The sequence below is a fragment of the Acinonyx jubatus genome, chromosome A3, assembly GCF_027475565.1.
Source record: "Acinonyx jubatus isolate Ajub_Pintada_27869175 chromosome A3, VMU_Ajub_asm_v1.0, whole genome shotgun sequence".
Taxonomy (NCBI): Eukaryota; Metazoa; Chordata; class Mammalia; order Carnivora; family Felidae; genus Acinonyx; species Acinonyx jubatus.
Window position 1 is genome coordinate 54,361,270 of NC_069388.1, and position 14,263 is coordinate 54,375,532.

Sequence of the window (14,263 nt, forward strand, 5' to 3'; positions counted from 1 at the left end):
CACTACTATATAAAAAAAAAAAAAAGAAGAAAGTATTCTAGAGCATTCTGTAAATACACTACACATACGTACTAAATAAGTTGGCATGAGATCACCGGCAGATCAGGCCGTGGAAGGAAGTGGAGGGATGCTCTGTAAGAGTGAGAGAGCTCCCAAAAAGGGAATTCTGGGAGCAGAAGGGCAGCTGCCCAACACCCCCCCCCCTACTGCTTGCACACTTGCTTCCCCCTCTCCCCCAAGGAGAAAGGATTTCAAAGATTTCCACCAGTCCACATGGCTGATGTCTGGGACCCTAGCATCTCTTTCAGTTGGAAGAAATCAAAGAGTCCAGGAAAAAGACAAGCACCATTTTTTTCCCTCTCTTTCCTTTCTACTTAAGAGAAGGTGAATCTCTGGTCTCCTTAGAATTACCATAGGATCCAGCAATCCCACTTCTAGGTATAGACCCCCAAAGAATCGAACGTGAGATCTAAATGTACACCCATGTTCACAGCAGCATGATTCACGGTAGGCAAAACGTGGACACAACTCAAGTGTCCACTGATGGAAGAATGAAATGAACAAAATGTGGTCTATCCATACCAAGGCTGTTACTCCGCCTTGAAAAGGAAGGAAATTCTAGCACGTGCTACAACATGGATGAACCCTGAGGACAGTAAGTTGAGTGAAATAAGCCAGTCACAAAAGGACACACACTGTATGATTTACGTAAGGTAACTGGAGGGGTCAAACCCATAGGGACAGAAAGTAGAGTGGTTCCCCCAGCACCTGGGTGGAGTGGGGGGGGGGATGGGGAGTTCGTGTTTGATGGGGACAGAGTTTCAGTTCAGAAAGATGAAAAAGTTCTGGACACGGAAGGTGGTGACGACTGTACAGTAATGGGAATGTCCTTAATGCCACTGAACTAATACCCCTAAAAATGGTTAACGTGATCAATTTGTGTGTATTTTATCACAAGAGAAAATATTTGTATGTCTGACATCACGTTCCACCCTCATAATATCCTTGAGGGAGGAACAGGGCTTTCTAATCTCCATTCTCTAAACCCAGGAAGGCAGGGCAGAGGGCTGTCGATGAGATCCATTCCTTCCCCCTGGAATCTGGACTCCAGGACCACCTCTCATCACATCGCCAAGTTCAACCATCCTATCCAAGGCTGTTCTCAGGCCTTCCCTGCCTCTGGCCCTTTGCTTGCAGGCACTGGAGGTAAGTCACCTCCACCGTTAAGTTGCAGGGCATTCGGTCGCTGTGGGATATCAGGAGAGGGTGATTCGGGCCTGCCACCCTTCCTCCTTGTCGTCCTTGTTTCACAGCTGGTCACAGATATCAGCCTCTGCAGATGTCCTGACCTGAAAGGAGTGCGTGCCCCCTGTTTTTATCTCAGGTGACCAAGTTCCTCACAGTGGCTTGGAACCCTCAGGAGGGGCTTAGACCTCCTCAAATTGCCACCCACCTCCTGGGTAGGTGGGTCCCTCTCTTCCACTCTACTTTTTTGCCCTCTTTGGAGACCCTCCCTTCCTGGGCTTCACCACTGGTCAGATTTCTCCCACTTTCCAGGACAGCTCCTCAGAATCCATTCTCTTTCCTCCCTGGGGACATTAAATCTCTCCCGAGGCCATCCCGGACCAAACTGCCCTCAGTTGAGCGCTTCCTTTCTGTTTCATTACCGTTATCCTCTTTCACATCCTTTCCTCAACCCTCTGGAAGCTTCTTTGGCTGCAGACCTCTTCATTATGTGGCTGTTCTTTTGGAAGACAGGTGTGCCCTCCCAGGGCTACTTGGGACTTTCCTTCAGAGCCCAAAAGGAAAAAGAGAGAACTTGAACGACACCAGGGCCCTATCACCTCAGGTGCAAGGCGATCCAACTTCTTCGGTGGCCTGGGGGACCGTGGAAAGGAAGGGAAGAGAGGACAGGGGCGTAGGGGACAGCCCCTGGCGGGCAGGCAGGCCAGACGGGTATCGCTTCCCTCAGAAAGTGGGCTTCAGAGGGGGAATCCGGATTCCGGAGCATGTGTGTACGTGTGTGGCGAGGGTGGGGTGTCTAGCCCCGGAGTGCGAGGAGGGTGGGGGGAGAGAACCCTCCAGGCCAGGCCCCTGCGCCTCTTGGGTCCTAACCTCCACCCAGCGCCAACTTTTTGCTGCTCCCGTTAGATGGCGCTCAAGACTTTTCTAACCACTTGTGAAAGTGAGCCTGGCCCGGAACAAAAAGCACCGCGGGGTGTGAGTGTGAGTGATGGGGAGGGCGCGCGCGAGGCCGGGCACAGGCGCGGGCGTCGCCCCGGCACCACGCGGGGCCCCACGTCGCGGGTCAGCCGGGCTCCGGGTGGAGCGCGCTTCTAGGAGGCCCCTCCGCAGGGCCGGCCGAGAACTTTCGCCATTTCCTTGCCCAAGTGGGAAACCCTCGGGTTCGCTGCTGGGGCCCTGGCGGCGCTCCCCGGGAGCAGACGGGCGCCCGGCCGCGGCCTGGGGAAGCCGGCGCCCGCGGCCCCGGAACGCGGGTGCCGGGTGCGCGGGGAGGGGGAGAGGGGCCGGGGCCGCGCCGCGAACTGGGGCGCAGACACCAGCGTGTCGTGACGCGCTCATTACAACCCCTTCCTCTGTCCCGACTTACCGCCCCAGCTCTCTTTTTAAAAGAAGGGGGCAGGTGGTGGTTTTGTTGTTTTAACCGTTCAAAGGGAACTGTTCGGTGCAAGGCTTAATAAACTTCGTGCGTGCGTGCGTCTCCAACAACCAAGGGCAAACTTTCTTGCTGCCCTTGAGCCCGAGCGGTGCCATATAACAGCCTCCTCTTGAAATAAGCCCCTGGGTACCTTAGGGCGTAAGCTGCGATCGCGAATTTTAAAATAACCCATTAGGGATCCAGGTGGGAGCTTTGTCCCCACACACCAAGTGACTCTCTCCTTCCACGCCCTCCAAGAAGAGTGGCTCGACCAGAGGCGCTCCGGGCCCCCGATCCTCTCCTTAATGCAGTCTGAGTGGGCACTGCGGCGGAGAGGGGATGCGTCGCCCCAACCTCGAGAACACACGGGAGCCGACACCTTCCTTTGTGCCTCCCCTCGGCTCTGAACTTTGCCGCGCGGTCGGTTCTCCTTTAAGAAAGTAGCTATCTCTGAATATGTAACGCCGGCGGCGGCCAGCCGGGCGGAGGGGAGCCCACCGGCCCGGGTCCCCGCGCGCGCCGCGGCCGGGGCGCCCGGAGAGCGCGTCCACACGCGCCGGTCCCGGCGAGAACCCGGGGCTGGGAGGGCGGGGGCTAACGGGAGCACAGGGCTAGGGATCCTGAGCCGGGCGCGGGGTGAGCGGCCCGTCGCGTTCATTTCCATAAGAAAGCTGAAATCGCGGTTGGAGGGAGGATTTCTCGCCCTAACCGCCCTCCCCCTATACCCGGTTTTCGGCAAGAAGCGGGCTCCGGAGCTCAGAGCCCTACGTGTGTGCGCTGGTCTTTGATGGTATTGATAAAATGTGGTTTCAGATGTTGCCCCGACTGAGGCCGGTTTCCTGTCTGTTGTGCGGAGTGGAAGGACCGCGCGGGGTGAGTCCGGGGCGCGGGGGGAGCGGGCAGGAGAGGCAGGGGCAGGGCAGAGGGAGCGCAGCCTGGACCCTCGGAGGAAGTTCTCCGGTGGGGTTCCTAAGAGGACAGCCGGGATGAAACGAAGAGCCCGAGGACAGGAGGGGGGGGGGGGGGCGTGATTTGGGAGGAGGGGTCACGAAGCCCCGAGCCGAGCCGCCTGGCTGGTGGGAAGGTCCGGCCAGCCTTGAAAAGTGCCTCTTCAAACACCCGGGGAAACTTTCCCTCGCCGCCGCAGACCCTCTTCCTGAGAAGGAATAAAGCGAACTTGCTCACACACTCGGTCCCACGGACGGTTCAATTGTTCCTCCTTTCGCCTTGAGCCTCTTTTCGGCTTTCAGTGTGAACAGCAGCCATGTGTCCTCAATTCTATTACATATATATATATATATATATATATATATATATATATTCTCCTAGGTACTTTATGATCCCATCTGGAGAAATTAAAACCCAGATCTGTAATGTTTATTCTTAGTTTACAAAAAGCAGGGCGAAAAATGTGTGAGACACATGTCTGCAAATATAACAAAAGTACTTTCCCTTCTGCTTGAGAAAGTGGCCTGCAAATGGCTTCCCTTTACTGGTTCTGGACCCCTTGTACTTCCCCCAAGAAACTAAATGGGGTCGGGAGGAAAGCACCAATCAGATCAAGCAATTAAATGCCCATTATGACTATTAATGACTTTATTACTAATGGTTGGAGTGAAGGACTCCAAAGCTGCTCGCGGTGATCAAGCTGTTTCCAAATTCTGCTACCTAAGATGTTTACAGCACTCCACCCCAACGGAGGAGGTCAGAAGCTAGAGAGGATGTTTTCAAAGAGTCCATCAGTAGGTATCCCATGCACAGTCAATGCTGAATTTCTCTCTTTCAGTAAAGTTTATTGCTACTCCTGATAAATGAGGGAATCTGTGTTTCTGGGGGGCATCGAGTTATGCGATGAGTTACCAGGCTTGGATGCGGCCCTGGAGTGGGGAGGGTGTGTTCCCTCACCAGTGACTGGGGAAATGCTTAAGCCCTAGAAGATTTTAAGGAACAAGTGTTTGAGATCTTCGGATGGGCTAATGGATATCCAGATGGCTGGGAGGTGAGGAAGTGAGCGATGGTGAACTTGGGGAGCCAAGGAGAAATGAGGAACGGGGCCTACCTTTAAAATTTTTCTTTTTGCTAGTGGGTTGAAATGGTTTCGGCCTGTCAAAAGCTGAGCGACTGCTAACGAAGTAAAAGGTAGCGAGAAGGGTCTGTTGGGGTACTGGCTACTGTGACTGGGTTTGTTTATTAGTGAAGATGGTTTCTCGCTCCTCCCTGCCTCTTTGTGGACACACTTGTGATCCCAGATGGAAAGAACTGACCTGGGAGGACACAAGGGAACCAGCTGCCTGTTGGGATCCCATAGCAAGAAGAGAGGGACGGGGCAACTTGCAGGGGCTCTGGTCAGCCACCATGCAGCAGGGGGAGAAAGGCGGCCAAACCTTTGGAGAGGAGCTAGCAGCTCATTTTGCTGTAGGTCACCTCCGCTCATTGCCCTGGAGTCCAGCCCTTTCTAGTGGCCTCTCAGGCCGCTGGGTGAGTGGGGGGCAATGAATTTCAAGTCTGTCTTGTTTGGGACGTGTCCCCAGCACCCTGGCCCCTGGGTGGAAGCCCAGAGCAGCAGCATACATCTGGTTCTGATGTATTTACCAGGCGGGCATGGAAATGCCCACGCTGCACGGCAGAAACCTGAGCTGCTGGCGACCAGCAGACTCCTCTGCTAAGCAGCGTAAAAGTTTGGATAGTTTCAGAGTGCCGGGTGGCCCCTTGTCTTGACTGGAAGCACATGATCACCCCCTCCCCGTTCTATTTTGTTCGAGTTAATTGCCCAGCAGTGAGGGCATCTCACACCTCAGCCAAGGAATACTGCAGAGAAAGGAGTCCTCCACAGGTAACAGGATAGCGTGGAATCATCTTGGCCACCCGGAGGGTCCCACAACCTCACCTGAATGAAATGGGCCTGGGGTAGTCTCCCTTCACTGGCTCCCAGGGTGCCTGTCTCTCCTTCCTGGCCCTGACTGTTAGCAACCTACATAATACCCTGGGTCCTGAGAGTAAAACTACCATAGCTTCCTTGAGTGGGCAGCCGACCGACCCCAGAGGCAGATCTTCACAGGACAGCTTCATATGTCAACAACAAATTCCCTGCTGACCCTGAGAACATCATGAAAGAGGGGGCAAGAGCTGGCACGAAGCTCCCCTTACTCTCAGCCATTTGTGCCCTGCCTACCACTGAGCCTGGCAGGGGGGAGAAGGGCAGGGCTTGGGAACAGGGCTTAGAAAACCCATTGTTCCCCTGCCTTGGGTCAGCTGCAGACAAGCCTGAGACAACAATACCTATGAGGAGGGGCAGAGGAGGAGGGTGGAGCTGGCCCTCCAGTCCTCTCTGGCTGTACATCAGGACTTCTAGGGGCTCTGTGCTGGGGGGGGGGGGGTGGGGAGGAGGGAAGAAAAGAAAGAAAGAAGGAAAGAAAGAGAAAGAAAAAGAAAGAGAAAGAAAAAGAAAGGAAAGAAAGAAAGAGAAAGAAAGAAAAGGGAAAGAAGGAAGGAAAGAAAAAGAGAAAGAAATAAAGGAAGAAAGAAAGAACGGAAAGAAGGAAAAAGAGAGAGCTCTCCCAAAGCGCCCATGTGAACCACATGAGGTGGCCCTGGGGCAGGACACTGGAGGCTCCTTTGGTCTCTGGGACTCGCCCTGCCCTGCCGTTCTCTCCCTTTACAGGAGGCGTCTATCATCTAGGTCTGACGGGACTTGCTTTCTCAGGAAACCTGGTGGGCGAGTCTGGTCAGAGGTGGAGGCAAGTTTCCGCAACTTACAACTTGCTTTGAAACTGACACAGAAAGAGGGCAGCGAATGCTGTCACCCAGAGAGGGCCTCCACGGCCCTTTTCTCTCCTGGTGGACTCCTGAGACTCCCCCTAAGTGGCCCTTAGACATTCAAGATGTCAGGTAAGCTGGGAGGAGGGTTTGATCTGTCCCCTGCACCCAAGTAAATACAAATACATTTTGCTCCTTGAAAAGAAATGTCACCGCTTTAAACTTTCCCCAGCCAGAGATCCAACTAGTTGCATCAGGGTCTCTTGTCAGCAACCTTAACCCATCCTGCCTCTTGTTTCCTTCTTTGTGGCCTAACGTTGCATTTTAGGGGGGTTTATACAACGCTGCTCATGTCAGCAAACCTCCCTGTCTCCAGCCTCACCCCATCTCCCTGCCCGGAACTGTAGTCGGAAACCACAGACACACAAATTCTCGTTAAAATTTTCTGTTATTCTTCCCGATGGGAAGAGTTGACAAGACATCGACATTAAGTTGCATAAAATACAGTGGACTGATCAGCCAGAATGCATCTCATTTGCACTTGTACGGAGCCAGGGGTAGTGTCACTCCCTCCCTCCAGTTCTCTCTGCCATGCTGGGCTGCCTGGCTGGAATTTCCTAGCCGGCCCCACTCCGGAGGCCATTGGTGAGGTCGGAGCCCCAGCCCAGCCCAGCTCAGGCCAGCCAGGGTTGGGGGGGAGGTGGGAGGGAAGAAGCCTCTGGAGGCCTGGCCCGAGGGTTGAGCCAACTTTGGCAGACCTTCCACTCTGGGCTGCCCCGGGGGGCTGTGAAGCCCTGCTGGGTGGGCGCAGGCGGCTGGAAGCCCCACAGTCTGCAGCTCTTCCGAGGGGCCCCCTCTGGGTTGAATTAAAGGAAGAGGACACCATGAAGGAGAGGGATGGTCACTGAACACAGTTTATACCCACTTCTATCCTTCTTCCCCAATTTTGTTCTCATCACCTCCTTTGTCACCAGTGGAGGGGCACCGCGTCCTGATGGGTTCTTCTCCCTACTCGTCCTCCTGACCTCAGAGTGTGAGGGCTTCTTCCTTTTCTCCCGCCTGGCCCAGCTGCCCTCCTGGGACCCAGAGTTCCCAGAAAAAAAAATGCCTTTCTCATCAACTCTCAAAGGCCCGGGTAGCTGCAAGGGGGAGCCTCGGGAACCCAGTGGGGGCACCAGGGGGAAGTTTGGGGTCTTTATGCTGTTCTGCCTCACCATTCACAATCACTCCCCTGCTGCTTTGGTCTCAACTTTCCCGAACCGGGTGCTGGGGCTTCAACTCCTATCCACCAATACCTACCCAGAGCAGGGGCGCCGGGTCACTGCCAAGGTTTGGTGGTGAAGGGAGGCCTGGGGGCAGCGGTGACAGAAGGGCCAGAGGGTATGGGGGGCTCTGGGAGCCTCAGCGAGGGTGGGGGGAGGACTCGAGTGCCCAAGCTTAGCCTCCTTGAAAGCCTCAAAAGCACGTCCCGGGGCGTCTTTTCCATGGTGTCCTGCTTGCTCTCCTTGCAAAGGCCATGGTGACTCAGACATCCGCCAAACCCAGGAGCTCCCCTTTTCTCCAGCGTTCTTCTTGTCCAGCAGGGAGGCGTGTGGACTGCTTCTGGGCCTCCACTGCCAGGCCTGATCGCAGCCCATGACCTTCGCGGAGGGGTGGGGGGGGGGAGCAACCAAGGGCCAGGGATGTTGCCCAGCAAGACCGCGGCCTCACTGCGCCACCGGAGGAACAGCCACCGACGAGGCCCGGCGGACCCAGGCGCCGCCACCCACCCATGCCCGCGGCGGGCCTGCGGGAGCGCAGGGGCCGAGGCCGTGAAGCCGGGCAGCCAGCCTTGCACCATTGACAGCCTGGGCACGTCTGCGGAGCCCGGGGGAACAATCAACGGACTCTATGTCCCGGGAGCTGGGGACACGCCTGTAAGGTGTGTGATAATTTAAAGATCCTTGGTACTACTTTTGCTTGAATCCTTTGTTACAGCTTTGTCAGCTTGCGCGCCTTCGGCTGCTCCCTCTCCCCGGGCCCGCCCGCCACCGCCACAGCACGCCCCCCCCCCCCAGGCCCCCTCCCCCCAGCCCCGTCCCTCTGCGGAGAGGGCCTGGCGCTGGGGATCTGCCCAGATCAACTGCCCGCTGCAGATCCTCTCCTGCATAATGCTTGTCCCTTGGTTAGGATTTCCCCTTCGCGCTTGGGGCAGAGGAACTCGGTTCGCATCGCCCTTCGCCTTTGGGGGAGGCTCTCCGGGGAAGAACAAGCTTTCTGAATGTGACCTCGGACTGCTGCAGCGGTGGGCTCCTGCTGCTGGCGAATGAGTAGCTCACCTGCCACAGGCCGGGGAGACTGGGGTGGGCACAGCAGGGTGCATGGGGAAGGGGTCACCTGCCCTCCCAGAGTAAGGACGTGAGGATTCCATCAGAAAGAGCAGGTGGGGATAACACAGAGCTTGGAACTAACTTGGCTTCTACTGGCTCCAGGGCCACCGGATCCCAGCCTCCTTGGGTATAATTGTCCTTCCCCCAAACCCCAAATTAGACATGCCTCCTCTTTGGTCAAAGCACACCTCTAGGTAGGGTATTTAAAGGATACTCTGGCACACAAGAGGTGCAGGTAAACTTACATGCTTCGTTGTATAGGGCTATGCATTTCCCCATAGATTTCCTATTTAATTTGTCTTCATTCCTCCTTTCTAGGCCTTTCTGCCTGCTCATAGCCACTGGGAGAAAAATCAAGCGTAAGCACCTCTCCCTATGTTATGTAACACATTCACACAGGGTTCCTCAAGTTACCATTTTGCCACAAATCAGCCGGCACAGGGTTTTCTGGCCTTGGGGTGGGGGTGAGAGTGTCAGGGTGAGGCTAATAGGGGTGGGGGGGGGGTTCCTTCCCTGGAGACTTTTATTCCCCTCCTTGAAGCCCAGTTCAAGGCCCAGGAACAAAGTGGGGAAGTAACTGATCTGTCTTTTGGTCTCTCCCCTCCCTTTCACCCCCTCCCTTGTAGGTCTTCCTCTTTGATAAATAGAGGAAAGCCGGTGGGATCAGGTACATATATAAATAGTGTTGACCTCCTTGGCCCCTCCTCATTGAAAAGCAGAAAGCCCATTACAGGGGCAGGTTGCTCAGTGCCTTTGAGTATCCACCATTACCACCCGGTGGACTTCACTGGACCCCAGACTACTTACTTTGCATCGCCGTCTTGTTGAAAACATCCAGGACAACTATTAAATAGTTCTCGGAAGAATTAAAGACATTCTTCAGGTCTGAAACATTTTTAAAGCCCTGGATGAAATCTTCAAGGAGCACAAAGTATAATCGGTAGGACCACCTGAGGAAGTTTGAAAGCTTTGTCCCCCACCCCTCCCCAAAGTTAATCAAAGATACTGTAGACGTCATTGTGCTCACTAAGGGGTTTTTCCGCATTGTAACCTACAGATTGTCCAGACCAAGCTACCAAGACATTTATTTTCATTTTGTTAGTTTCTGGGCACTACACTTTCTGATTAGACTTGTTTATTTTTAAAAACTCTGCTGGAGAGTTTCCAACCTTGGAGGTGCGAATGAAAACGACTCTCCCTCCCAGGTTCTTACAGGGTGGGGGAGGAGCACAAACCTGTCTGGTCCCAACTCAGACCTGGAGGTTGCCCCGTCTGAACCTGGGTGGAATGAGGGTAGCTGGTTCGGGCACCTTGTATTTCAGTGCTGGCACAAAGCGAGCTCTTTGAAATGAATATCTATTCTATTTCAGTGTGCAATGTTCCGGCCGACTAAATGGGCTTGCCTTCTGCCGAGAGGCAGTCCTGGAGGACACAACTAATGTGCAATCTCCCAGGCAGCTCTTCATCAGAACATCCCTTGTCCTTTTGTTTTTGTTTTCGTATTAAAAGATGTTTTTGCTTTCCTCTCAGTGTCCGTCCTGTTATTTTGTAGCTACAACAATGAAACAGGAACAGTTTATCATTCTTTTTTGTCCTTTGTAACCATGCCTTGTATTGGGATGTCACAAAGCCCCAGATACACCTCAGCGTGCCCTGTGCTTTTGATGTTTACTTGCTACTCCCCGGGTCACCCAGAGACCCACACTTGATTCTGCCTTCTGCCCCTCCCAGATGGTTCTCTCCTCGACAAGGTCCCTCTCCCAGCTTGCAGGGAAAGGGGATTCACTAATTTGCTTCTCAAATTAGAAAAGACCAAACCCAGGTTCTCCAGGTAAGTGATTCTGGCTTATACTGGTGACTAAGATGTTGTGTGGGAGCATCTCCCCAGGATCACGTCTCTCAAGGAGAGAGAACGGCAGGCACGTTTCCACAGACATTTCTAAAACTATGGCAACTAAGTGAGTTTTACGGATAAAATTCTGGTGTATTCCCAGGCAGCTCAAGTTATTTAAATTTTAGTTTTGTTCACATGTATGGGCGCACACAGGCCAACTAGGATTATGTTACCAGCGCATTGCCACTGGACAAGTCTGGTGACAGCAACTCAGATCAACAAACTTATTTTCTGGAGAGTGACAAAGAAAAAAAAAAAGGCTCCCCATACCTTTAAAATTGTTATTTTATACTGTTTAACACCCCCCACAGTCAGGAATTGGCCAGACTTCCCTGCTTCCCTTTCTAGGAACAGGTAACTAACCACTATCCCCTCCTCCAAGACTTGGCTATTTTTAAAAGCTAAAATTTCTCTTTCCAAAGGGAGGAAAAGGAACGAATTCCATTAATGAATTACGTACACGGAATGTGACTTGTCTGGGACAATTGTATTTGTAAATAAATGGCTTCCTGTTGATTATGCACCTTTTACTGAAAAATGAACTCTAATGTCTCTGAGCACTTAACAGAGCACATATTTCAACTTACGGTTTACTTTCCACTTGTTCTTTTTTTTAACTCACTAGAAAGAAATCGGGTAAAAACTGAGTCAGTCGAGGTGTGGGGGTCCTTATCCTTCAGCGTCCATACTGACCTGGGGAAGAGCACTTCTAAAGTTCTCACGTTTGCCAAAGTGTAAGCAAAGGGGGTTGGCTCCCTGGGAATGTTATTGGAACCAATCTGGAGAGTTTCACTTTTGCCCCTGGGTCTTTCTAAAGAGGACCGCGGCCTCCTTTTGCAGCTTCCAAAGCGAAGCCGGCGCGGAATCGTCTCGGCGGGTAGACTGGGCATCGACCGGACGCCTGGCACCCCTGTCTTCCCCTGAGGCCCGCGCTCGCCCACCGCCAGCGCAGTAGCGCCGCGCAGGCCCGGGGCCCGCAGTCTCCAGCCGGGGACTGTGCTCGGGAGGTGACCGTGACGGGGCCGGGCACATGCAGCGTTCCCCGGGCGCTCGAGTTTCCGCCTAGGCGCGGGCCGAGTGCCCAGGGTGACCCAGGCACTCCACTCCCCAGTGCGGCGCGCAGGGCCTGGAGGCCCGAAACTTCACAAAGCCACCAGCCTCCTCCAGCCCTGCTCCCCCCCCCCCCCAACCCGCCTCCCCAGCCTCGGCTTCCTAGATCCAGGCGCGTTCCCAAACAATGCGACCTACCCGCCTGCGTGGCCAGTCCTCTGTGACCCCTACTCCCCCCACATTCGAACTGTAGCCAAGCGTTAGACCCTTATTCTGAGCCAGCGCGCCCCCTTCCAGGCACAGCACCGTTCGGGAATGGACGCAGAGTGCCCCCCTTCTGTAAATCCCAGACTCTGGGCCCTGGGCTGGGCCAGAGTCTTTGAAGACCCAGGGGGTCCAACTCCGTGGTTGCTTTTCCTCCAGGGCTCCAGGGCTTGGGGGCAGCGGGGAGGTGGATCTCGGAGAAAGCCGGGGTCAGCAGGCCCTGAACTCAGGCCCTCTGAACTCTGCGGTCCGCGGAGGGGGAGGCTGCAACCGAATCCCGGGGAGAGGAGGCTGGACCCCAGCACGGAAAATCCGCAAACGTGGAACAGAGGTCGACAGGCATTTCTACCTTTAATTCTCCCAGGCGTTCCAAAAAGTGTTCGTCAGTACCTCTACGACCTCCAGCCGACCCACCTTCCAAGGAAACTTTCGCAAGTTTTCATTTCTCTCTCTCTCCGCAATTTCTTAGGTTTTCTCCAGCCACCGGCCTTGTCGATCGCTCTACCAACTGCCCGTCAGTCCCCAGGGCTCCCAAGGCCTGGGTATTTCCTGAATTATGATAATAATTGTCATTATCAGGCTGGGTACGATCGAAGGATCAGAGAACAGGGGACTGAGGGGGAGAGCAGAGATGTTGATGAAAGGAGATATTTCAACCTTGTGTTTCAAAAAAGTTTCAGTTGACAATTATCAGTAACCCCGATAGACAACTCCATTAAAAAAAAAAAAAGAATTTACTACTGCTCTTGAAAAGCCGTTATTTTTTACATCGCTTTTAGGAAGATAGATGAACAAAACATCGCGTTTCAAGCCATTTTGATCTGTAATTAAATGGCAGGATCGGTTTGTATTCTCCTACGGCTTTTACAGAAGTTGCAGTGATCCAAAGTCGGGTTGCTGTGTCAGAGTGGCATTTTATTAATGAGAATACAAAAAGCTTGCATATTCTTAGCCCTGCTTGAATTTAGTTGCTAAGCAACCGGTGTATGGTAATTCATCCGCGAAATTTAAATCTTTGAGAAAGGATCGTGCGTTTTGCTGAATGGTCGCCACGAGGAAAACAACTTGTGGGACTGGCAGCAGCTGTTACGGCCGGGCCGCGGGCCGGGCCGGGCCAAGCAGGGATCGGGCCACCCCACCGCGACCGCCACCGCCCCACCTCGGCGCCCCGCCTGCCCCGCGTCCCAGAGAGAAACCGGGCTTCTGCCGCCCACTGCCCCGGCGCTACCCTCCTCCGCTTCTCTGATCCCCATTTCCACTTGAGGCAGGCCCTGCACCTGAGCAAGCCATCTGCATCCCCAGGGCTTCGGAGTCCAGGCCGCGAATTTCCGCAGCCCCTCCCCTCACCCGCACCCACAGGCGCGCAGGACACACACACACACACACACACACACTAGCGCACACATCGTGCCGCCGCGAGAATGCCAGTTGCCCTCTTCCCAGACCCCTCTGAGGTCACTTCCAGAGCCAACTCTTCCTTGAGGAAGACCCGACTCATAAAGAACGCAGCCCACAGCCCTCCAGAAGGCCAGGCGGCCGCCGCTGGCCGGCAGTGACATCATAGGCTCCTGCTCGCCACGCTCGCGCCCACATTTTAGGATACAGGAACAAACACGGATGTGAAATCAAGAATGAGAGAGAGAGTAATCTAATTAATAGGCCATGAGCCAGGCTAACAAAATCAAAGAATCTGATTACACAAGTACCCCTCTTGCTATCTCCGCTCCCCCACCCCCACCCATGCCTTCCAGCCTCCGCACTGTTTCCTTTTCTAGACTGGAAAGTTCAGGCAAACCCAGAGCCCTCTGATCTCCTTATTGAAATCAAGATCAAGCCCACGGTGGGGCTCCTGCAGCCGGGAGGTCACGTGGGTGAACTTCAGGCCCTCGGAACAGTCGCCCTGAGGAACTGAGAGGTGACCAAGTGACCTACAGAACCGGAGAGCTGGAGAGGTGGCCCCCACACTTCTGACGCGCATCGCTCTTACCAACATCAGCAACAGCAACACCTGTACTGACTGCTCATGCTGTCTGACCAGGACTAGGAGGGAGAGGTTCTTATCACAGCCATTTTAGGAAGAACTATTTTTAAAAAACAAACATAACACAACTCTTTCTTCCTACATCACCTTGTTTCTGAGTCACTGATAGCCTCGCAGTCTTAACTCAAAACTCTCAACACCTTTCCCCCCAGCATAGATGTCTGAGCACAGCCAGGTATTAGGTTTTATCACCGATACATAGCATCTGTTCTAATCAGTCCGGTCAGCCA

The 14,263-nt window shown here is 54.0% G+C and overlaps 1 long non-coding RNA gene across 5 annotated transcripts; it reads left to right on the forward strand.

Moving 5' to 3' along the window:
- The first annotated feature begins 2,252 nt into the window (after positions 1 to 2,252).
- LOC113602433 (uncharacterized) lies at positions 2,253 to 10,307 on the forward strand. 5 transcript variants are annotated; one of them, XR_008289243.1, is made up of 6 exons: positions 2,253 to 3,295; positions 3,473 to 4,658; positions 6,321 to 8,336; positions 9,103 to 9,143; positions 9,411 to 9,724; positions 10,155 to 10,307. It is a non-coding gene; the product is annotated as an uncharacterized LOC113602433 (long non-coding RNA). The 5 variants fall into 5 exon arrangements; XR_003423852.2 differs by having other exon boundaries at positions 2,257 to 3,532; positions 4,280 to 4,658; XR_008289245.1 differs by having other exon boundaries at positions 2,257 to 3,532; positions 4,333 to 4,658.
- Positions 10,308 to 14,263: the final 3,956 nt, after the last annotated feature.